This window comes from Anabrus simplex, chromosome 1 (assembly GCF_040414725.1).
Source record: "Anabrus simplex isolate iqAnaSimp1 chromosome 1, ASM4041472v1, whole genome shotgun sequence".
Taxonomy (NCBI): Eukaryota; Metazoa; Arthropoda; class Insecta; order Orthoptera; family Tettigoniidae; genus Anabrus; species Anabrus simplex.
Genome location: NC_090265.1, coordinates 379,619,229 through 379,645,850, shown reverse-complemented (window position 1 = coordinate 379,645,850; position 26,622 = coordinate 379,619,229).

Sequence of the window (26,622 nt, the reverse complement as noted above, 5' to 3'; positions counted from 1 at the left end):
TTACGTCGCACCGACACAGATATGTCTTATGGCGACGATGGGACAGGAAAGGGCTAGGACTGGGAAGGAAGCGGCCGTGGCCTTAATTAAGGTACAGCCCCAGCATTTGCCTGGTGTGAAAATGGGAAACCACGGAAAACCATCTTCAGGGCTGCCGACAGTGGGGTTCGAACCTACTATCTTCCGAATACTGGATACTGGCCGCACTTAAGCGACTGCAGCTATCGAGCTCGGTGCTTCAAGGAAAGGGAAAGTCCATTGTGTATTTACAGTAAGCGTTTTCTGATAATGGGACATGTGTGCCTTCTGGTTATACACGACAGAGGAAGATAGTGATATATTCTGTCATCACTTTTCACTCACGGCTTTCAGTAATCAAATGAGAGAGATTAAAAATTACAATTGTAAACCACATTCAGCCGCACACAATACAATTTGTTAGGACGAATTTTACGGTGTTGAAACAAATATCATTCGTTCAATTACCCATTTATCCCAATGCACTCGAATTATTGATGAATGCCACGTATTTAAATATTATGAATTTGTTATGGAGAACGAGGGTGGTTCTGGTGTTGTATACGCTGTCATAAGTAGGAAAACATAAAATGCCACAACACATTTGTTATGATGTCCTAGGCCAAATACTGTCCGTTGAAGCTGTAGAATACATAGACAATGCCGTCTGTCTGCCGTAAGTGTTCATTAGAAGCTCAGTCCCCAAGAGATTAAAACTTGGGAGCAAAGTTTTGCGACCATGGGTCCTCTAGTTGTGCCTGCTTCCACTCACTTGAGCCAGATCCCTCCCTTTCATCTTTCCTATCTGCCCTTCGTTTAGTCAACTCTTTTCCTCTTACGACCGCGATGGTATTAGATTTGAATATCTTTAATTTTCTTCATGGTCCTTGCTTTCCTTTCACCGATGCATTCTTCGAAGGTTCAAACTTCTTTCAATTATTCTTCTGATTAGAGTTAAAAAGGGTGTTGTAGCCTAGTGGTCATCTCCCTACTCCATCTTTTCCTATTCAGAGAGGGTCTACGTTTCTGGCGAGCTTCTGGTCCCACACGTCATTTTCCGTCAATCTCCTTCATCGCATCTTCTTCATACAATTCATCCACCGCATTTTCGGTATTCATCTCCTCCTATTTATTTATTTACATTTAATTCAAATAGGCTACTTTCCTCCAAACGTAAACTTGATCCCATCTCAAAATGTATCCATACCACTGAAACAATCTTTTCTGCACATTCTCTTATATTTACCGGGCGTGTTAACCATGCGGTTAGAGGCGCACAGCTGTAACCTTGCATCCGGGAGGTAGTGGGTTCGAACCCCACTGGCGGCAGCCCTGAAAGTTTTCCGTGGTTTCCCATTTTCACACCAGGTAAATGCTGGAGTTGTACCTTAATTCAGGCCACGGCCGCTTCCTTCCCATTCCTAGGCCTTTCCTGTCCAATCGTCGCCATAAGACCTATCTGTGTCGGTGCGACGTAAAACAAATAGCAATCTCTTATTTTTCTATCACATTTACACATGCCCGCCTGATACCATGATTGTTAAGACGTCAAGCTTTTACGGTATAACACCGTGGGTAGCTGGTTCGAGTCCTGCTGACGACAAAGGAAATCACCATCAGAATGCTGGCCGGCAATATAGGAGAGGAAGTGGTACACAATTTCTAACCGCTAGATTGCGTGTGTTGTTTCATTTACAAACCTCTCCGCTGTGTTTATACGTAGTGAGGGCATACGGCGTCGTTAATGGTGACTCGTCCGTCGGATGGAGAGGTTAAGCCTTCAGCAGACCCCTATGTGTTATTCGACAGAAGTAGGCTATGTGCCGAAACCGAGTTTCATCGTCCCCCTACCTCATCATCATCATTATCTCCCATCCAGAAGCAGAGTCGCAAATGGGCTTCACATAGAAAGACCTGCACCAGTTCTCTCCGAAGGCCATACGCCATCACGTCCTTACAGCCTTACCACTTTCTCTGATGGTGAATTCCTTGTTCTACTCCTTCAATCAATAATGGCCATCACCTTAGATCAGGGCCTCTCAAACGCCCAAAATCTCACGCGTGCAGAGCGAGGCGCAAGAGCTCCGTGCACTGTGCATCGGTGTCGCTCGGTGCCGCTCGGTATGGCTCGGATCAACGCTTCGTCTCTGGGCTACTCGGCTCTACTCGGCTATACTCGGCTCAACTCAGCCCGGATTTGGAGCGCTACGGCGCAAGTGGGGGAGAGGGAGACAGGCGGAGCGAGCGAGAGAGGCGTGAGGAAAGAGAGAGTTAGCGCTATTGCTCCAAATCGAGGAGTGGGGGGTCTGCACTCTGCTCAACCAAGCCAAGTCGTCTTTTGCACCGTGCACAGTGCATGCACCACGCGCATGCACCCTGAGAGGCCCTGCCTTAGATCAAGCAGACAGGAGGTTTAAAATCTCTACTTCTTCGTGACCCGCCAACAGTCTGTAAATATGGGTTAACCTCTTCGGTTTCGTGTCTGGCTGATCTGCATCTTGGACTTAGAGCCTCGGGTCCCGAGTTCGTTTCTCTGTCACGTCATGTAAATTTAATCATAAATAATTAATTCCCTTGGCTCGAGGACTGAGATTTTATCCTGTCTCCAACATTCCTACAACTTACTAACCACACCAAACGCCATCCTCCACAACAACATTAATTTTTCCATACACATCAGCCGGCGGCCATCCCCATTGGAAGGTCTACCATACAAGTTCTGCCCCAAGCCATATCATCATCATCATCATCATCATCATCATCATCATCATCACTAAACATCATCATCAACATATCCAAGCTAAAATGCTGTTATGTGATTACAGTATACGTTGTTCCTGGCAGCGGAACTACTATCTTGTTTTACCTTAACGTTAAGTATCAGGTAAGTGATAGTGTTATCCACTTGTCCATACACTTTATCAGGTCTTGAGATCTGTATTTCAGCCCCAGGCAAACCATTTTTCTTCCGTCCAAGCCGTTACGCCACTAATGTACTCACGTAGCTCTTCCCTTATTTCCGACTCATTCATTTTTGATGAAGACCGGAGCCATTTTCTTATGCGAAGGCGTCTTAAAGGGAACCAAGAGAAGAAGGGAAAGGTTTTCTCCTGAGAGAATATTACAGACATGACTAAAAGTCAGAAGTATGCTTGTACATTGGGTCTCACAAGTACAAAAGACTAAATGCGGACTTCTTAGCTGTACAGTTTATCATGAGCACTGGAGGTGGAATCTTAAAATGAACACGCTCATTGAGTATCCGGTTATAGAGTCCAGCATTTTCCTAAATTTAATTTTGTCTATCCGCATTTCCTTGGTCAACTTACGGTCACTTCCGACCCCGACCTAAAGTTTGCGAAGCCTAGGAAGTCTTTCATTTTTCCACCCTTCGTAGGTCTTCCATTTCTTTCATCTTTATTCTTCGACGGGTCAGACCTCTTACAGTTCTTCCTATGATTAATGTTAAAAGTGTGTGGTATCCACGAAGCACTTCCCTTTAAAAGTAATAACACAGTAATCACCATCACATCATAGTAATGTCTATCTCTGCATGATGGACATCATCTTTCTGGAAAAACTTGTGCAGCATTTTCTCATTGAATTATGTATGGTAGAAAATGATTAATTTGCAAGAAAATTGACGAAATCCGGCGTGATCCACCAAATTCATAGGGCAGTTGGTGATGGTGGTGATTATTAACTCAATAGAAATACAATTGGGCAACCATACTTTCTTAATACTACTCTTAGGGAAAATTGGAAATTCTGACACTTCAAAGAATGGGATTATAGGCCAAAGCAAGTATGATCAAGAAGAGTATGAAAATGAGTCACTAGGCCTCGCAAATCTATTTCCGTTTAAGTCAGAAGAGAGCAATTCTTCACCAAGGGAGGTATGATGGGAAATATGAAAGCAAAGATGTTGGCGAAAGTAAGTGGGAGCAATGACATAATAATAATAATAATAATAATAATAATAATAATAATAATAATAATAATAATTGTACTGGGAGGTACACCTATACGCCGCACATTTAAATCTTGCGCCTAAAAGAACTCCTCTTCTGGAGAAATCTTGAACTGGAAACTACACCTACTTAAACCGTTACTCAGAAGTTGTCACTATAGAAATCTAATGAAATTTTGTTATTTTGAAGTTTCATGCACTGTATGAAATTCTACGTGTTTTGTTTACCATATATAAAGAATTTGGGACTTTCTTCAACAGAGGTCACTGCTAAAAAACTATGATCATGCACCCTGGTGCGAAGTGGAAGAACTTTGATTTGAATAAGTTTTGAATTCCTAAGTTCTTTTTTTACTAAATTATGTTAATTCATTTTTGGGTTGGCAATATTGATCTTTTCTTTCCGCCTGTTTTGAATTTAACCAATCATGAATTTCTGTAATTAATTTTCCGCCTATCACAGGCTTTTTCCTCGATTCTGAGTGTCACTTTTGATATTAACCAATAAAGTGAGAAGGTGTGGCTGGTTTATTCATGAAAGGTCTCGAACTTTCCTCGAGGGTTTATAAACTGCGGATTTTCACGTCTCTTGGCCATTTGATCGTCATCTAACTTAGTGTGTGTGTCAAGCGGGAGGCAAGAGGCGCCTCTTTCATCAGGCAGCAGTTCTTCAGCAAGGTAATGGTCAATTAACATCCTTATTTCTTGCTAGCTCTGCAGTTTAACCCGAGGGAGAGGTCCGAAACCTTAAATATGTAACCTACTTTTCTGTAAATGTAACTTCTGCCGGCTTTTGTAATAACTTCATAAAACTTTAACTGTAAATCGGGGATAGAGAGTGATGTACCCTCTCGAGCTCCCCTTCATATTGGTTTGAGGTGACTACGTTTTGTAACTGGTTTTCTTCCTTTCCGTAGTGTCTAAAATTTTCTTTCGTATGCGAGTCACCTCCATAGTTTGGGAATAGCCCCTCTTTCATCGGCCTAATGCCCCTTAGGTTTTTAGAATGTATATTTAGGAGTGCAAGTACACGCCTCCATTCAATTTGTGTTTCGGGCCATTTACTTAACCTGTTCTTTTTCGCTACGGCCCAATAGGTTGGGTACTAGACACCCCCGTTTCAAATTTGTAAGGTGTGCCTTGATGGCAAGTGATTGTAATTTTCTGATATCGCCTTGAATAGGCTTGGAAAATGGAGAGCACGTTAGCTCTTTTTCATGTGTTGTAAAAGTGCCTCTAGGAGGCTTGATACTGTAAATTACGGAGCTAGTGCTCCATTGTATTAGGGGATTTCTGCCCTTGTAAAACTGTGCTCTTTTGTAAATTTGAGCCGAGTGCTCAAGAATTGTGAAGCGAGGGGCTGGAAGCTCTGATTACTAAACAGTCACTAAATTCTGGATTTTCTTACTTTGTCTAAACTTTGTCATGATACCTCATATGTCATTGTTATCTCACTAAGTGAGAATTTGTTAACTTGTTGCTTCTTGAAAATATAACCTTCCACTTCCATTTCTTTCTTGACATAGTAGTTAGACCCATTCACCCCGGCACCTTCTTTCACCTCTGCTGGTCCACGGGTAGCCCCGTGACAATAATAATAAGACAGCAGATGAGGAGTTCTCTATTCCCAGTTGATGTAATGAATGGAAGCCATGCGACTCGAATCCATATAGTACATTGCCTGACATACCTTTCTTAGAAAACGGGGCATTAATGAGAACATGCTAAGAGTAAAATCCAAATAGTAAAAGAGAATATGTTTTAAACACCGTATTTCCATTGAAATGTTACCTTGCTGTTCTCTGCTAGTATGTCCGGTATGAGTCGTGACTGCTGCCCTTCTGAATCCAAGGTGGTGGGTTCAATCCAGGATCGGTCCGCTGGTATTTGAAGGTGCTCTAATACGTCAGTCTCGTGGCGGTGAATTTACCGGTACGTAAAAGAACCCCTGCAGGACAAAATTCCGACCTTTCGGCGTTTTAGAAAAACTGTAAAAGTAGTTAGTGGGGTATAATACCAATATAGTTATTTACAGAAATCGTGCGTAAAGTGGACCTTTCTTTCAAGAGTAAAATGATTTAAGCACAAGGCGTTATAGAGTGCTCAAAACAAGTGGAAAAAATTTACGAATCACATGTTGTCTACATCGTTTTATCTATTACCTTGACAAAGATGTCAATTATATGGATAGAAACGTATTAAAATGACGTAAGGTTACGCATAACATGTTACATTTGTTGAACATGTCATTATAAAATAATTTATTATGGCTTGTGACAAGGCAGCCAGTTTATCTGTCTTTAATATAATATCTAATGTAGGACCTAATTAAAAACGTTTTTTATAATTTAATTGTTGAAGCCAAGTGTGTCGAAAATATTAAATTGTTTAAAATCGAATTTCTACGCCATAGCTTCATTATTTCTGCTTTCAAATACACGAAAAGTACACGAATACAAATCATCTGTAATATATTCATTTATAATAATAATAATAATAATAATAATAAAACATAAATTGGAAAAATCAGGATTTTCTCTCCTGAAAAGAGCAGATAATTGTTTTATTTGGTTGTATACATTGACGATTCAGTTTTCGCTGTAACTACTTCTTGGTTGTAGAGCGGTCCAAATTGAAATGAACCGAGAAGTGTCAAGGTGCCAGTGGAGGTAATTATTCATTTAAGGGGACGTAAACCTGGATAACCATCTTTAGAAGTTTTAAGGCTCAGCAGAAAAATTTCCATTCTCAAAAGAGGGCCTATTGCTATTTTATAAGGTTACTTCAGGTGATATAAACTAATTATACAGTAATGATGAATATTACTCTCCCGTGTTATAAATTCTACATGTCAAATTATAATATTAAAATATATAATAATATATACCGTATATTAGAGCGCCCGTGGTTCAGGCGGCAGCGCGCCGGCCTCTCACCGCTGGGTTCCGTGGTTCAAATCCCGGTCAATTTATGTGAGATTTGTGCTGGACAAAGAGGAGGCGGGACAGGTTTTTGTCCAGATACGCCGGTTTTCCCTGTCATATTCCATTCCAGCAATACTCTCCAACATAATTTCATTTCATCTGTCATTCATTAATCATTGCCCCAGAGGAGTGCGGCAGGCATCGGCAGCCGGCTTAATTCCTATCCTCGGCACTAGATGGGGGGCTTCCTTTATTCCAGTCCTGACTCAGTCAAATGAGTGGAAACAGGCTGTGGATTTTCATTTTCGTGATCATAATATTATAATATTATAATTATAAAATGTAAGTATATTTAAAAAGTTTTGTTTACATTTGTATGTTTTTTCTTTCTTCAAATCTTAGTGGAACAAACACTCAGTTTTTGACCTTTTGTTGCCGTGGTAACAAATATGGTTATGAATGAGGTCTTGTCATATAAGAATGGTGAGTTGAGGAAATCCGTGCTGTTGGCTACTGGAATTTCTGTTCGGAAAATTCTTGATATATCGATGTCTGTTAAGACCATTAGCAGTTAGAATCGACATTAAACGCTAGTGTGTTAACGTTGCACTAACATAGGATTTCAGTGACACTAGATCAGTAAAAGGACTGGGAAACTACAAGATCTGGCCTTAATTGAGATAGAGCCACGGTAATTGCCTAAAAATAGGAACTTACGGGCTGCCAGCAGTAATGTTCGAACCTGTACCCAGACCTTTGGTTGCTCACATTAAATCTACTTGGTGAAGTTTACTTAACTATAATTATAACTTATTACTTGGATACTGAACAATCGAAACGAGGTCAACTTACAAGGAGGTCGCTTGAACGTTACAAGATTGAATATATGGAAACTCGTAGTTAATGCCATACGTTTCTTCTTCGCCGCCTTTTATTACTATTATTATTATTATTATTATTATTATTATTATTATTATTATTATTATTATTATTATTATTATTTTTATTATTATTATTATTAGCATGCGAGATATTTAATTCTTTGATTGAGCAGCTCGTACACTGATTTTCGTCGACTGTGTAAACATACCAACCTATGCGACCTGTTCAGAAATAACGAACTCCGAAGAAACTCTTTCGAAATACTCCCCTTCTCTGTTAACATAACGCTTCCAACGTGGTTTCCACTTACGACAGTAGTCCTGGCAGGCAGTGTAGGATATCGTGCATATTTCCGCCTGGGATTTTAATTTGATCTTTCAATTTACTGAAATCGTCACCTTTTCAGTGTGAACTTCAGTTCGGGGAGTAGAAATGTTTACCTGGGCTAAGTCAGGTAAGTAGGGTGGATGGGAAAGCACAATTGTCTTCGTGTTTTCCAAAAGTCCACGAATCTACAGTGATGTATGAGCTAGCGCGTTGTCACGCTGGGAGGCTCCAAGAGTTATACACTGACTGACAGAGCAAATGCAACACCAAGAAGGAGTGGTTCGAAAGGGATGAAAGTTGGGGAAAAAACAGAGACGGCACGGACGAATAATTGATGTTTATTTCAAACCGATATGCAGGTTACACAATGCGCACGGCATCGACTCAGTAGGATGTAGGACCACCGCGAGCGGCGTTGCACGCCGAAACACGTCGAGGTACAGAGTCAATAAGAGTGCGGATGGTGTCCTGACGGATGGTTCTCCATTCTCTGTCAACCATTTGCCACAGTTGGTCGTCCGTACGAGGCTGGGGCAGAGTTTGCAAACGGCGTCCAATGAGATCCCACACGTGTTCGATTGGTGAGAGATCCGGGGAGTACGCTGGCCACGGAAGCATCTGTACACCTCGTAGAGCCTGTTGGGAGATGCGAGCAGTGTGTGGGCCGGCATTATCCTGCTGAAACAGAGCATTGGGCAGCCCCTGAAGGTACGGGAGTGCCACCGGCCGCAGCACATGCTGCACGTAGCGGTGGGCATTTAACGTGCCTTGAATACGCACTAGAGGTGACGTGAAATCATAAGCAATAGCGCCCCAAACCATGATGCCGCGTTGTCTAGCGATAGGGCGCTCCACAGTTACTGCCGGATTTGACCTTTCTCCACGCCGACGCCACACTCGTCTGCGGTGACTATCACTGACAGAACAGAAGCGCGACTCATCGGAGAACACAACGTTCCGCCATTCCCTCATCCAAGTCGCTCTAGCCCGGCACCATGCCAGGCGTGCACGTCTATGCTGTGGAGTCAATGGTAGTCTTCTGAGCGGACGCCGGGAGTGCAGGCCTCCTTCAACCAATCGACGGGAAATTGTTCTGGTCGATATTGGAACAGCCAGGATGTCTTGCACATGCTGAAGAATGGCGGTTGACGTGGCGTGCGGGGCTGCCACCGCTTGGCGGCGGATGCGCCGATCCTCGCGTGCTGACGTCACTCGGGCTGCGCCTGGACCCCTCGCACGTGCCACATGTCCCTGCGCCAACCATCTTCGCCACAGGCGCTGCACCGTGGACACATCCCTATGGGTATCGGCTGCGATTTGATGAGGCGACCAACCTGCCCTTCTCAGCCCGATCACCATACCCCTCGTAAAGTCGTCTGTCTGCTGGAAATGCCTCCGTTGACGGCGGCCTGGCATTCTTAGCTATACACGTGTCCTGTGGCACACGACAACACGTTCTACAATGACTGTCGGCTGAGAAATCACGGTACGAAGTGGGCCATTCGCCAACGCCGTGTCCCATTTATCGTTCGCTACGTGCGCAGCACAGCGGCGCATTTCACATCTTGAGCATACCTCAGTGACGTCAGTCTACCCTGCAATTGGCATAAAGTTATGACCACTCCTTCTTGGTGTTGCATTTGCTCTGTCAGTCAGTGTATTTACACAAGTCTGTTCAATTTCTCCTGATATTTTCTCTCAAACGTCTCAAGTCTTCGAGATAGTTCGAGCGGTTTCCCGTTTGACTGCCAAATAGGAATTCATGGCGCGCAAGCCGGCCGATGTAAAAAAAAAAAAAAAGACCGTCAACAATACTTTCATGTTCGACCTGGCCTGATGGGCTTTCTTCAATCTCGCAGAACTTTCTCCGCACCACTCTGAGGTCTAATCGTCATCATTTGCGACGTCTCCGTAAACTTTTTTCCAGTTTGAAATAGAGAAAATGCTGATACGCTGCTCGTAATATTCAGACATCCCGCCAATCGTAATACTTACCAAACACAATCGCAAACTAACAGCTGCTGAACGATAACTAATTGTTTCGAATTAGTAGCAAATGGCTAGTTACTTATGAAGGATACCGCTATCCAACGTCACATACCAGAAATCACTAAAACTTCAGATCTGCATGGTATTTTCAAAATTCTGTTATTTTGTGAACATGGTTTGTGTATATCTGGAAATTTGAGCCAGACTAGGAACGGCATTTTATCACATCCGACGTTGTTATATGTCAACTATAGGTTAGACTTTATACTTAATTTTCCCCTAGGAGTTTAGATGTAGAATACACACATGTTATCCTCTACAGTTCATAGGATGCAAGTAAAAGGGAGACCCCCCATAGAGGCTCTCAAATAGAGAGCGTGGGTTGACACTCTTCTTGTGTGTGGAATCCTCTTCTGATATTGACGTTATTAGATATGTGAGGATTTTTATTTTTACGCCCCTATTCCTTTTCCCAATACCTTCATTCTTGAAAGGGTTGAAACTCCTCCATTTTTTCTCTGATTAATGAGCTGTATTAGTTTCCTTGTTAACTTATACTTTACCGTAAAACAATAATTACACATTCTTCATTTATCGACCGAAGTGGAACTATTTATTTATCCGGTTTTGGGAAATATACTTGTTTATTCGTTTGCTAGTTAGTTAATTTGATTGTTTGTTTGTTTGTTTGTTTGTTTGATTGATTGCTAGTTTTTTATAAGCACTAGTTTCACGCTATTCATTTCCAACTTCTCTTCCAATGTTTCTTGGTCAACTGATGCGCTCTTCCGACTCCGATGATATTAAGTGCACGAGGCGTAAGTAGTCTTTCATTTCAATGCCCTTCGTGTCCCTTCTCTTTAATGTGACGATATCTTCATTCTACGGAATATCGAACATATTTAGCATTTCAACAGCTTCCATCTCTGACGTTTGATGTATGGTCATCGGTACGGATGGCTGTTGGCTGGGATGACAATAAGAGGAGTAGGTGCATTTCCAGTACACCACTTATTATCCTGGTTCCAAAGATTTAAAATAATTAAAAGGCAATCCCGTAAAGTTAATGCACGCATAAATTAAGCTTCACAGAATTTTTCTTGCGGAATGAACTGAATATTGAAGATGATCACCTGGACTGGACTATTTACATTACAAGAAAGATGGATTTTCTTTCTGTTTCCCACCGCAATATCGCGTAAGCAGTATCACGTTTCCTGGAAAATATGGATGAAATTAAGAAGGCTCCGGTGGAAAGAAAGGTACGCGAATATTTTATACATTGGGGAGGACTGTGTAGCTCAGGCGGTGGAGTGCTGGATTCCTGAAATCAAGTTGGCGGGTCGAATTCGGCTCGGTCCAGTAATATTTGAAGGTGCTCTGATACGTCAGCCTCCTGTTGACAGATTTACGGGCTCGTTAACCCTTGTCTAGTCGCGCGAAAATTATTACGTTACTAGTCGCGCACGGAGATAACCTCCGGGGTGAAAAATGCGCGTAATTTTCATCCCTTGAGATGTTGTTTTGGCATGTTCGTTTGCAGTATTTTTCGTTATAATTAAAATAAACCCTTTTAAGTACTTGTGGGTTATTTTTACACAGTTTGTTTGATCTGAAAGCAGAATACTGTAGACCTTAACTATGTCGAATGATCTTATGATGTTAAAATTTTGAGACTCACCATTACCTACGACGATCACTTCATATGAAATAATATTTTTCTAAAATAAGTTTAGAAGAACAAAACAACAACGTCTTAGACCTCCAAAAAAAGCACTGAAATATAAAGTAATTTACTTAATCGCACACGAAGGAAACGTCCAGGCGGTGTAACGCGTCAAAACAATGGTCCCACACTCACACAAAGGATGCACGATCGCGCCGAAATGCTGACAGGACCAGTCGAAATGAACAAGGAGAAAGGTATAGGGATGGGGAGACCCACAGTTCAACTGGGAAGTTCAGTACCGTGCAAACTGTAATCGGAAATCTCCGTGGGCGACTAATTAAGGGTTAAAGAACTCCTGAGGAACAAAATTCTGGCATCTCGGCGTCTCCGCAAATCGTAAACGTAAGTGAGACGTATAACCAAAAATGTTATTTATTAAGTTGACATACAGGTTGAATCACCTAAAACTTGCACCCCAAATATTTCTAAATTTGATGGTGCTATTGTTGTGCTCTTTTCACAGGGAGTGTAACCAGGGGATCACAATTATAGCCCATACACAGATTTTAATAATTATTAGAATGTGTATTATTTTAGAAAGTTTCATTTTTCAAATGGAACAATGTCTATTGACATTAACAGAATAAAACTAGAGTATTTTACAATGTCAGTGGTGTTTTTTTTTCAGGATTCTAGTAGAAGTAGTTTACGAGCTATCGTAGTTCGAAAACTGTAAATACCGACAGTTTTGTGCCACTTTCAACTGCGTAGTTACGAGTGTATGATCTTGTGTTTTTTAAAATGAATGATTTGCTTTGCGTCGCACCGACACAGATAAGCCTTACGGTGACCATGGGATAGGAAAAGGCTATGAGTGGGAAGGGAGCAACCGTAGCCTTAATTAAGGTATAGTTCCAGCCTAGTGTGAACATGGGAAACCACGGAAAAATCTTAAGTACTGCCCCGGCAGTGGGGTTCGAACCTATTATCTCCCGAATGCATGCTACGTGACCAAAATTGCGCAGTCACTCTCTCGTTATGTCTTTTCCATTTACAGTACATAGATTACATTGCGACTTCCACGTCAGTTGCTTTTCTTGCCAAAAAGAAGCAGGATGTGGAGCGAAATGGTAATTAAAGAATTAGCAATGCTAAAAAAGCTGACATACTAATGATCTATGAAGAATGCTGTTCGTTTTCGTGCTCTGTACGTGGAACGATATCCCAATAGCCGTCACCCATCTGGACAATTATTTGTGAACCTCTTCAAAAAATGACATGAAACTGGAAGTGTAACACCTAGAACACGTAACAGAAACAATCGATGATTGGAAAAGAGCGTAAAATTACTGTTCTAGCTGCTTTTACTATTGTTAGTCCCCGTGCAATCGCACGAGGAAGTGGCATGGATCAGGCAATTGTACCACGTGTTCTCCACTGTCATTTCATCCGTATCATGTCTCTCTACCTCAAGAGCTGCATGGAAACGATTTTGAGCATTAAGATACACCAGATCTATCCTGTATCTTGTTTAGTGATGAAGCAACATTTACAAATCATGGCCAAGTAAACGTCCGAAATATGCACTCGCCTACTGGTTCGTAAACAGTCCCCATTGGCTTCGTCAGGTGAAACATCAGCGTCCATTGAATTTATAAGTGTGATGTGGAATAGTGAAGTATCAGCTCGTAGGCCAATTGATCATAGAAGGAACACTAGATTCTCAAAAGTACCTCAACCTCCTGCCTCCGTGGCTCTGCCGGCAGCACGCCGGCCTCTCACCGCGGGGTTACGTGGTTCAAATCCCGGTCACTCCACGTGAGATTTGTGCTACAGGTTTTTCTCCGGGTACTCCGGCTTTCCCTGTCGTCTTTCATTCTAGCAACACTCTTCGAAAATTGTAAATGCCAACACTTGTGTTCGACCCGGTCGAATGACTGGAAACAGGCTGTGGATTTTCACTTTCGATTTTTCATTATTATTATTATTATTATTATTATCATCATCATCATCATCATCTGTTTACCTTTCAGGTTCGGCTTTTCCCTCGGACTCAACGAGGGATCCCACCCCTACCGCCTCAAGGGCAGTGTCCTGGAGCTTCAGACTCTTGGTCGGGGGATACAACTGGGGAGTATGACCACTACCTCGCCCAGGTGGCCTCACCTGCTATGCTGAACAGGGGCCTTGTAGGGGGATGGGAAGATTGGAAGGGATAGGCAAGGATGAGGGAAGGAAGCGGCTTGGCCTTAAGTTAGGTACCATCCCGGCATTCGCCTGGAGGTGAAGTGGGAAACCACGGAAAACCACTTCGAGGATGGCTGAGGTGGGAATCGAACCCACCTCTACTCAGTTGACCTCACGAGGCTGAGTGGACCCCGTTCCAGCCCTCGTACCACTTTTTTCAAATTTCGTAGCAGAGCCGGGAATCGAACCTGGACCTCCGGGGGTGGCAGCTAATCACGCTAACCACTATACCACAGAGGCGGCACACATTATTATTATTATTATTATTATTATTATTATTATTATTATTATTATTATGTAGTAATTCAAATTTAATTTCCCCTCCTGAATGTTTGCTTGTTAGTTTAGGTTAAAATGGTTCTAGCAACGCACGATAAGTTGTTTTCATTGAAAGAAGAAAATGGGCAAGTCCTATGTGATCTCCTTCCGGTAAACCTCTTCATTTATGGAAGTGGTTTAGGAGCTATTAGCGCATTGAATACTGGTGTTTACTAATGTTTTATAGGGGAAATCTAAATTGATACAATATATTTAACACAAATGAGAGCGAGTTTAATCATTTCGACGCCGATCTCCGATGTCATAAATATTATCTCATAAATTGAAATACTCTTCTCGTCCTCAGAGGCAAGGAGGGAGGAGCGGAAACATATTGCTGAACGGGTCGCGGAAGGGTGAGGAGGAGTTGCTGCCGGAAATTATTATACTGCCTGCCTATTGCTCTTGTTGATGAACTACCCTCGGACTGCGGACATTTCCCTCTAACAGGTTATAATTACCATATGAACAATATTATTTTTCATTTGTGTCGGATGGGCCTCGTAATGAACTTGCACTACAGGAGTTCCGATTTGCTTCGAAAATTGCTCTTCATTATTCACGTTAAATCAAATAGCTGGAGGAGTTTTACCACTGATAACTCTCGTTAATCTCAGAATCAACTCTAAGGTTCACCAACATCTAATGATTGACTTGTGTCAGGCGCCTCACTTTTAACTTCCCTATCCGACTTCCCTTGGTCATCTTTTCATCTCTCCAGACCCTGACGGTATTAGGTTTGCGAGTCCTTAGGAGTCTCATCCTTACATTCTCCATGGTCCTTAATTTTCCTTTCCAATACCCTGATTATTTGAAGGATTGAACCTCTTCCACATCTCCTCTGATGTCAATTACGGCCTGATAAAATTGTTAATAGAAAGCATGATTGAAAGGAAACTTGAAGAAGGTTATCCTGATCGCGAAATCCTCAGATAGCGGTTCGAGACCCACGATGTGGCTACTCTGATACGGGAAATACAAACAAGGAAAAATTACTTCGTGATAATCGCCTACCTTCTGTTTGGAGACAGCACAAGAAGAAGAAAGAAAGAAAGAAAGAAAAAGAAAGAAAGGAAAGAAAGAAAGAAAGAAAGAAAGAAAGAAGGAAGGAATGAATGAAAAGAACAGGAAAGAAAAGAAATAATATGTTCAGGCAAGCAAAGTAAGCAGGCAAGTTTTATTTTTCGTTGCTGTTGATATGCTTTTTATAACCATGGGACCTCCACGCAGGTCAAATCCAAATTTTCTTGCTATTTGCTTTACGTCGCACCGACACAGATAGGTCTTATGGCGACGATGGGACAGGAAAGGCCCAGGAATTGAAAGGAAGCGGTCGTGGCCGTAATTAAGGTACAGCCCCGGCATTTGCCTGGAGTGAAAATGGGAAACAACGGAAAACTACTTTCAGGGTTTGAACCCACTATCTCCCGGATGCGAGCTTACAGCTGCGCGCCCCCAACCGTACGGCCAACTCGCCCGGTAATCCGAATTTTACAATGTAAGGAATTATCGTGAAAAGTACCGAGAACAGGTATATTCCTCAACTCGACGAACTTCATCTTGTACGTTCAGTAGTAAAAGAAATCGATATAACAAGTAAACTATCAGGAGTCAAGAAGCTACCGGAAATCATCATTGCACCTGTGAAAACCGCTATGTGAACTATTTCAGCTTAGAACTTAGGCCAGTAAGGTTCTGTCATCTTCTTCTTCTTCTTCTGCTTCTTGTCTAACGGCCTTTTACAACACCTGTGGGGTCGCGGCTGCGAACTGCATAGCACATGTGGATTTGGCCCAGTTTTACGGCCGGGTGCCCATTCTGACGCCAGCCTTATATGGAGGGATGCAATCAATATTGCGTGTTTCTGTGGTGGTTGGTAGTATGGTATGTTGTCTGAATATGAAGAGGAGAGTGTTAGGACGGACAAACACCCAGCCCCCGGGCCAGAAGAATTAGTCAGAAGTGATTAAAATTCCCAACCCGGCCGGGAATCGAACCCAGGACCCTCTGAACCGAAGGTCATTACGCTGACCACTCAGCCAACGAGTCGGGCAGTAAGGTTCTGTCATCTAAAGTTCAATATTGTGCGAGTTATGTTCAAAGAATTTTCGCTCTTGACGACGTATATGTGCTGCGGGTCAGTATTTCTGCCAAAACATTATCACGTAGGCGCAACGACGCAATATGGGAGCACACAGGAACTCACAGCGCACGTAGTACTTTCATGATTGTGTGGAGTTTATTTATTTAGCATATGATAATACGGAGGCATACACGAGTAATGTACATAACTTAATAGAAAATAAATACTGTGAGATTACCAAGTTCGGAATATCGGTTACAATTCCAAATACGGACTGGAAGTCCACTGGACGGCTTCATTTGATGTGAGACGAAGATCTGTCGAAGTGCTCTTGAAAGGGAAAGGGAATAATATATTATGTTGAACTGTCGCTCGCCACACTCAGAGTTCGGTGTGAATTACTACCATCCCCATTTGGTGAGTATAGCGCCACTTTTGATTTGATCAGTCCCTAATCGATAGAAAAGTTTCTCCACTGACGTCTGGGAAGGTATAACCCAGCTGGATGAACACATGAGTCCTGAACAATTTCATATTGTAAAAATAAAGAAAATTCTTTCCACTGACGTTTCAAGGCATCTGAGATGTTGAGAAGCTCCGAAGAAGGTTGTCTGCCGTGCGGCATGATTGTTGCCGACATGTCAGTTGCTTTCGTTTTTAGTCTTATGTGAAGTGCTTTCACAAAGCAAGAAATGGTCTTCCAAGTTGAAATTAATATCCCTTCGAATCTTTATCAGTTTGAAGTGACTAATGCGTTGCATAATGGGCAGCTATTTGTTACTGAGTATGTTATATAGTATTGCCAGTCCGGCACCTTAGCTAAATGGTTAGCGTGCTGACCTTCGATTCACAGGGCCCCGGATTCTATTTCCGGCGAGGCGGATGATTTAACTGCTTGTACTTAATTCATCTGGTTCTGGGTCCGAGTGTGTATTTTCTTCGAAATATACTTCTCTTCATCTACTTATACAATCATATCACAATATATACTGCACCCATCAAATTACGACTAAAGGGTGCAATACATATACAGTAATAAGAGCGAAACATAACTTCACAACATTTCTTACAACACTGAACACAGACAAGGTCACAATGACAGATTTATACCTTTTATATAATTAATGCAGCCATGAAGGACCCAACTGGATCTGCTGAGAAGGCTGTTAGTCGACAATATTGGATAATGAGATGAACAGTTTGTCTTTCAGTATGGCAGTTACATAAAGGACAATACATTTTCTTCCATTTTAAAGGAAATCTGCACTTCTGCCGCAGTTTCTTCTGCTTCTGTTTAGAGCAGACCAGGAGCTCAACACCTTGTGGATTACTTGTAACTCATGGCTTAGTTTGCCGTTCTGGTGTAGCAGAGATCGTCCACGATTCCTTCCAATGATTAATCAAGTTGAATTCACTTTCAACAAGTCTCCTTGCAGTATTCAGTAGAGGATGGCGAGAGCGAAGTGTGTCTCTGTTGATATCAGGGAGATCATGATGCACAGGGAGAGAAGGATTATTGCATATAGTACGGTACACTTTAATAAGTCCGTTTTGTCGCATTACAGCGGATATGGTATATGGATTCATGCCGGCAACCAGAATACTGAAGTGCATCTGATTGCCCCTGAAATGAAACGCATGGTTTGCTTGAGTCGAGTACTATTCAACCAGGTTGATGCACAATATTCAGCCACTGGATAGACCAGTCCAACGGCAGAAATTATAAGTGTGAAAGGTAAATAGTCCGCCTCTGTGCTTTAGTGGTTAGGGTGATTAGCTGCAATCCCCGGAGGCCCCGGTCGATTCCCGCCTCTGCCACGAAATTTGAAAAGTGGTATGAGGGCTGGAACGGGGTCCACTCAGCCTCTGGAGGTTAATTGCGTAGAGGTGGGTTCGATTACCACCTCAGTCATCCTCGATGCAGTTTTTCGTGGTTTTCCACTTCACCTCCAGGCAAATGCCGGGATAATACCTTACTTAAAGCCACGGCCGCTTTCTTCCCTCTTCCTTGTCTATCCATTCCAATCTTCCCATCTCCCGTCCCCCACAAGGCCCCAGTTCATCATAACAGGTGAGGCCGCCTGGGCGAGGTGCTGGTCCTCGTCCCCAGTTGTATACCCAGACCCAATGTCTCACGCTCCAGGACACTGCCTTAGAAGGGGGGGTAAAGTTGGGATCCCTCGCTGAGTCCGAGTGAAAAACTAACCCTGGAGGGTAAACCGGTTAAGAAAGAAAGAAAGAAAGAAAGAAAGAAAGAAAGAAAGAAAGAAGGTATATGAACCCCACGTCGTACCACACAGTTTCTGCAGGATAGTGTTTCTGGTTCTAAACTTGACGGCAGTTTTAATAAGGTGTTATTTTGAAGCTCGGAGTCCCATATAATGCGACGCCCAGATACTTGGGATATTTATTATGTGAAAATGGTCTATTTTCAAAGTAGACATGAACTTCTCTATTGACCAGTGTGTTGTTAAGATGGAAAGAATATACTTATATCTTGCCAGCACTAGGCTGTAACCTCCAATTACTAACATATTCATTCATAGTTGATAGGTCTATGGTTAGTGTGTCCTCTGTAAACTTGCATTACTATATGACTAACAGCAAGGTCCGAATCATCAGCGTATCCAAACTTTCAATTGTAGTTTATGGCATATCTAAACAAAATGGGAGCCGCAGCCGAACCTTGTGGTAGAACTCTGTGAGCTCATCTTGTTACTCATTAGAACATGGAAGCTTCTATTGCTGAGCATATTATTGATAAGATTCCCAAATTTTAAACATGTAATAATCTGTAGGAGTGTGAGTATCACTCCTTGTCTCCACACAGTATCGTACGCTGCTGTTAAATCAATGGAGACAATTAAAATCTTTTGATATTTCTGGAAATTAGCCTCAATGAATGTTGTAGGACAAGGGGCCTCATCTGTACAGCTACGGTGTGGACGAAAACCTGCTTGTTCACCAGGTAAGTTTTTGAAAATTGTGTCATTCATCGGTTGAAAATCAACCATTCCAGAAGCTTGTAGATCATACTAAGCAAAACAATGGGTCTATAACTTTGTAGTTTGTCGCTTTGTTTGACTGGTGTAAGGATTGTTCTTTTTAGCCCATGTGGTATATTGCCTGATTTGAAAATATCTGTATAAAACTCAGCCGACCATTTTATAATGTATTTTCCACAACTTACAAGGAATTCGGGATTGATACACTCAAAGTCTGGTACCTTTCCTGATTTCATAACATTAAGGGCTATTGTGAATTATTCTGGTGCGAAAGGGGTGGGATATTCAGAATTCTAGGGGCTTAGTGATTTAGGCACTTTTAGTTGCTTCTTAACCTTGAATGCATGTTGGACTTCTTGGGCTTTACGCCGCACCGACACAGATAGGTCTTGTGGTAACGATGGGATAGGAAAGGGCTAGAAGTGGGAAAGAAGCGCCCGTGGCCTTAATTAAGGTACCGTCCCAGCACTTATCTGATGTAAAAATGGTAAACTACGAAATATAATCTTCAGGCCTGTCGACAGTGGGGTTCGAACCCACTATCTCCCAAATGCAAGCTTACAGCTGCGCGCCCCTAATCGTACGGCAATGCGTGTCGTTAATTTTGTGAGAATCCAGCTTCAGTTGTTCGATGGGGCCGAACTTCCTCAAGGAAGAGATCATGGCTTTTTACTCGATGTCAGGAAGTCCATAGATTCAACTTTCTACGTCTACTGAGAACGACTCGCAGTGTCTAGGCTATTTAGTAAGATCATCAGCTATTTGTTCACCACCTAGCGTAATGGTTAGTGTTATTAGCTGCCGTCTTCAGGGGACCGGGTTCAATTCCCGGAATCGCCAGAAATTTAAGAATGGCAGGAAGGCTGGTATGTGGTTGAAATGGTACGTGCAGCTCACCCCTATTGGGATGTGTCTGAAAAGGGCACACTACCCCGGGATGAGAACACGAGTTTACTTAACTTAATCGGCTATATAACACACTACTGACCACCACAGAAACACGCGATAGTGCATACATCCCTTAGCATATAATAGGCATCAGGAAGGGCCTCCGTCCGTACAACTGGGCGAAACCCACGCCAAGTGCCGACTCCATTACATTGGGAAAGAATCCGTGAAGGTGATTATATTATACAATATTGAAGTTGGTTTTACGTCCCAGTCACTATTTTGTATGGTTTTCGAAGACGCCGAGGAGCCGAGATTTTGACACACATGAGTTCTTTTACGTTTCAATAAATCTACCGACACGACACCCTAGTGCTTGAGCATTTTCAAATACTGAGCAGGAATCGAACCCGCCAAATTATCTCTCCAATGAGAGCATTTTATCTACAGCAGTATGTGTACTTGGAGAACCACTTGAATTGAGGTGCTCATGATAGTTCCAGTGATTAAGTGCCTGGAGATATGCAGCTGAGAGTTTATTTCTTTCGCACGAATTTCACTTCATGCGCCGAGCAATGTAAAGCTGTTACGCATAATATAATAAAAGGAAGCCAGCTTGAAATAATGTATCTCATTATGGTAAGTTAAAACTTCTGACTCGATAAAACATGATGATTAAAACGTTGAAGAGAACATTATCCGCTTTTTAAACACTGTATTTGATTAATAACTGGCGCTTCTTCCAGCTAGGTCTATAACTTCACACGAAAACATTCTCAACGTAGAAGAAGCAATGTTAAAAGGTGTTAAGGTGTTTTCCTAGAGAGAAAAAGTACGGAGAATAGGAATATTACTCTACTCGAGGAACTTCGTCTTGTGTCTTCAGTATCGATTATAAATCGATATAACAAAGTAAAATTATGATGATAATTCTCTTTTTTACATCCCACTTTTACGATTTTTGGAGACATCAGGGTACTGAAATTTCGTCCCGCAGGATTCAGTTTACGTGCAGTTAATCTACTGTCACGAGGACAACGTATTTGAGTGCCTTCAAGTATCGCAGGACTGAACCAGGATCGAACCTGTCAACTTGAATTCAGAAGGCCAGCGCTCTACAGACTGAGCTGCTCAAGCCGGCTAACAAGTAAACTGTCAGCACTTGGAAATAGGAGACCACAGAGAAGCTCACAGCTCCCGTAGTGCTTTCATAATTATTTCTTTTTTGCTAGTGGTATTACGTCGCACCGACACAGATAGGTCTTATGGCGACGATGGGATAGGAAAGGCCTAGGAGTTGTAAGGAAGCGGCCGTGGCCTTAAATAAGGTACAGCCCCAGCATTTGACTGGTGTGAAAATGGTAAACCACGGAAAACCATATTCAAGGCTTCCGACACTGAGATTCGAACCCATTATCTGCCGGATGGAAGCTCACAGACGCGGGTCTCTAACCGCACGGCCAACTCGTCCGGTTTTCATAAAATTTAAAAAAATTCTTAGTTGCACATGGGTGTCAATATTATGGTAATATGTGTAAAATCTCCAATGTTATATTTGGTCTATGCTTTTGTATGGTGTTGAGGAATATAGGCTACAAATGGTTACAACGAAGAAGACCAAGGTCCTTCAATGTGGATTTACCTCAGGCTACTTAGAGTAGCGTGGACAGCAAGAGTAACTGGTAAAGTCCTAAAACGCATGAATAATCGAGAACTGTCATTTACACATGGGCGCCCGCAAGGGGGGAGCAAGGGGGGGCACTTGCCCCCCCATGGAATTCTAAAGATGTTGATGTTCAATTGTTTAATATCATACCAGATTATTTCATAAACTGAAATTACTGACAGTCAACTAGTATGTGTTATAACTGGAAGTTTCTGTAAACAATTTAATGTTGCTGACATTATATTGGTTTTTATATTCAAGAAAATTGTTAATGTGCCCTGCGGGCGCCCATGCATTTACAGTTAAAAAGGGAGAGAATGCACACCTGGAATATATGTTAAGGAATTCTAAATATTACCGTCTACCGTTGATTATGTTGTGGAAGGGAAGGTTGAAGGCAAGAGAGGACAAGGGTGGTGAAGAATATCGTAATTATATAACATAAAGCAAGGGCAGAACTACTTATTGTTGATCGTCTGCTACACACAGCAATCAACTGGACAGAAATGCAACATGTGATCGTCAATAATGAAGAAGGAGAAGAAGAAGATAAACTCTATTTTAGGCAACAGGCTAATTGGCTGAATTTTGAAATCCATAACGTTCTGTTATGGTAGCAATGATGGTAATCGTGACTGGCGCTTTATGAGACATAACGGCAGCATTATCAGCAACTCTTAAAATCAGTCGTGGGACAAAAGAAGGGAGTTGAAGAATGGAAGTATCACCAAGATAAAAGAAAGTGTCTTAAAAGGAGGGAAATATGAGGGGTTCAGAACGTTGGTTAACTAAGTATATCTGACAATATTTAAAGTAATGAACTTTGTGGTGGTGGTTTAACGTCGTTGTAACACATGGACGTTTTACGGTGACGTAAAAATGGGAAGTTAGCGGCCGTGGACTTAATTAGGGTATTAACGTCTGCCGACGGTGGGATTCGGATCCACCATCTGCCGAATGCAAGCTCACAGCTATGCGACCCTAAGCTCACCTTGAAGTCACATGCACCAAGTGCCCCATACGACTTGGATTAAAAAGCCAATTTTTCGTAAGCATCTTCATTATTATCCGTTGCACGATAAATACGCACATGGCATGAATGAACGAAAGTAACATATTTTTAAACGTTTGTTATGTACCGTCCTATTATAGACCTAATATTAACGAAGATATTTGAGAATGATATTCCTACAAACCCTAACTCCATGTGGTGACCTTGACGTCATATGCATCTGAAAAAAATCCTTATTGAGTAGATTCCAAATACGTATTTTGGTTGATATATATCTAGAAGCTCTTCAGTTTCAGGAATATCAACAGATAGATAACCAAGAATACTAACTGACACCAAAGGGAATGTCCTACCTCATGTTTCGTCGCTGTTCAATTATGTTAAGCGGGATTAATATCCATGCCGAGCGAAATATTATGCATCCTCTGATTTTTTTTCCTCTTGCGGATCCTTAAAATGGGTAGGCTTTTCATCACTTTCCCTTAGATGTTCTGCCTGAGCTTTAGGCGATGAAATGCATAATGCGGCTGCTGGAGAAGTTGTCCTAGTTCTCGCACGACTGTTTTAACAACGACAGGATATTTCTGATTAGCAGACATTTTCCCAACCATTATTCCTAATAAATTTAGTTCATAAAACTGTTATCCGAAACAGGTGCGGATTTCTGAGTAAAACATTTGGAAACATGCTTGTTCCTAAATAAAATTCAGGAAACTCAATTGTCAAAATTACCAGTGTTTCGCCCCAGTGCGGCACCAGCAACACGAGTACCTTGTCGACTTGTTATAGCGGTCTTAATTACATTCTTATGGATCCAGAACAGCTTCTGGTCACCTTCAGATCCTTCACATGCGGTCATTTGGAAGGTAAAATTTATTGTAAGATCTCACAGAACGAAGTTATATTAATTTGAGATTCTAATGAAGCAACCATGAGATTCAAATAATTTTGCCGTAGGAATAGGAAATCCCTTCTAATTCGAACTTCCATTTGAAATCTGATTTGAGATGCTGAATGTAATCGATAAGAGGGTTACATGATAATGCATTTCGCTGCCTTTCACTTCATAGAACAGTAAGATATATGGCTTCAGTTGAAGTTGAACTTAAATTTCGAACAATTATTGCAAGTCTTCTTCAATCTCCTTTAAGACTTTGTGATCTTCAACAGTGGTCGTCTCTGACTGGTGTTATCGAGCTGGCGGTGTTACTATTTATGATGAAGCATCTGTATTTTGTTTGACAGCGTATAGCTAATCCGTTGTCTTCCTAATGCTTGCAAGTATTCCTCAGGAGTTGGGTTTTCTCCCCTAAATGAATCCATTCGATCCATTCAATGATGCGTCTTCGCGAACCTTGGGACGTAAATCAACATTCTTAAAAGCAGCTTCAGACGCCCCAGATTGACAATGACGTTCTCTCTGCGAGCTGAACCTGGGCTGCTATCATCACCACTCTCTGAATGTCTTCCTAAATCTGCCCGCATTCAAACCGAACCCACGTTCAGGAACATTCTCAGACGCCCAAGACGTGGACTTGGGTTTTTAAGCTTTGAACCATGATATTCGAACGGCATTTCTACTTTTAGTGGCCATAGCAGAAGGCACCAACACCTATAAAATGCCACAACATACACACTCACACTAAATTAGTTCCAGTTAACGGTATGTTATGTGACTTAATCAGATAAATCATAGAATAAATAGAGTAACTATTGTAGGAAATGCCAGAAAACATCTTACAGTGTGAAATAATAATATGGTACACTCTGCGGTACTGTTCATATATTAACAGCCACATTTACGATTGTAACCTTCAACGTCATTCCACAAATAGCCCTTAGAATGTCAACTTGACGCCTCTCTCGTCTTCTACCCAACGAACAACCACGAGTTTACAGGAACGATGACGAAAATGGCATTACGTTACATCGCTGTTGGCAAGCAGATTAAGAAGTTGCCATGGCAACTGGTAGATTCGCAGTCGATCTGCGTGAGTGTCTGTCACTGGCTGCAGAGCATGGAACCTGTAGAAAACAGTAATTTTCTCCGTCATTTAAAGAGTAAACAAAATTATGTATATACAATCAGCACAAAAGTTAGGGGAACCATTTTTTAATGCTGTATAGAATCTCGACATACGGATTTGTGGAAGAAACACATGTTGGCGAAAGAACTGCATGCTATATTTAACTAACAACAACAACAAAACCATCGCCATTTCATTTAGCCAATTCGCAACACAACCGAAATCACAATGTAAAATTCTTGCTGAACATTCTGCATACCCGAGTGACAGTTGTCCAACACCTTGTTGCACCTCCCCTAGCTTCAGCTGCGTGGAATGCTGCATATGTAATGTGGAATGACGTCTCAATCCTCAACCACTGTTTCGTGTAATGTTTGTGGAGCATTTTCGCGCTGCCGAGTCCTTCTCTGCAATACATCCCATAAGGTCTCCAGTGGATTTACAGTAGATCGGGGCTTTTTGCAGGCCATTCCATTACAGAGATGTACAATCGTTGGAGATGTTCTCCGGTGTCTCGTGCAGTATGTTCAGTCGCATTATCATGCATCAGCAAGAAATCAGGCCCTACAACAAGAGCAGCAGGAGCAGTATGGTTGTTCACGATGTCCTTAATTTAAACGCAGCTTTTAGACAGACAGGTACCACCACAAGATCCGTACGATTATCAGTCATGATCCCTCCTCACACTATGACCGATACACCACTGTATTTGTATACTTCTCATCCGTAAACATTACCTGATGCCAGTGTCTCAGCTGTCAGTGACGATGTTCTCTGGCAAATGAAAGACTTGCTCTACGGTGTTCACTAGTGAGCGAGGTTACACGAGCAGCTCTTCTAGAGCGTATGCTATCCTCTGAACACACAGCTGAACGCCAGAGGCTCTTGTAAGGTCACTTCGCAGTTTCCTGGCACTACTGGAGGACCCCGTAGTGCTGTTAAACGTAGGAATCTGTCTTGTTGTGCAGTACTTTTCCGTTTGCGGCTGTATCCACGGCGTCTACCACAGTGTCCTGCCCCCGCAAAACGATGCTAGAGCCTGTGTACTCCGAGGTCGTTAGCCACATATCGCATTGTTCTCACTTCTTGACGTAGGGAAACAGATCGGGACACCTCCGCTTCTCCTAGATACCTCAAACTGACTGTCTCATAGTCGAATAATGCGTATCAACGTCTCCAATAGTGTGGCGAGAGTTGTTCGTGTACTTCGGACTACCTTGTATTAAGACCCGACGGGACTGGAAGCATGTTTTTGTTAAACAGGATTACCTTTACGCAATCAAACCACCGCGACTGCATTAGTATAGTGTGTGGCAATTCGTGTATACCTGTACATGTTCCAAGTTACATGACATAACCTTTTACTGCGTGTCAAACATTTGTTTCCCTATTTTTTATTCAGAGTGTATAACACAATGTATTTAAAATGAAGGGGCGTTTCACACATAGCCTACAGATTTTACAGAAAACCAATAGTGTAAGAGAAAATTGGAAACTCTTCTCGTCTTCTTATAAACCCCAATCTACTGAGCGATTTATAAATCATATGCATATCAAAACCTGCTCTTGGATGAGTAGATTTTAAATTTGAAGTTTG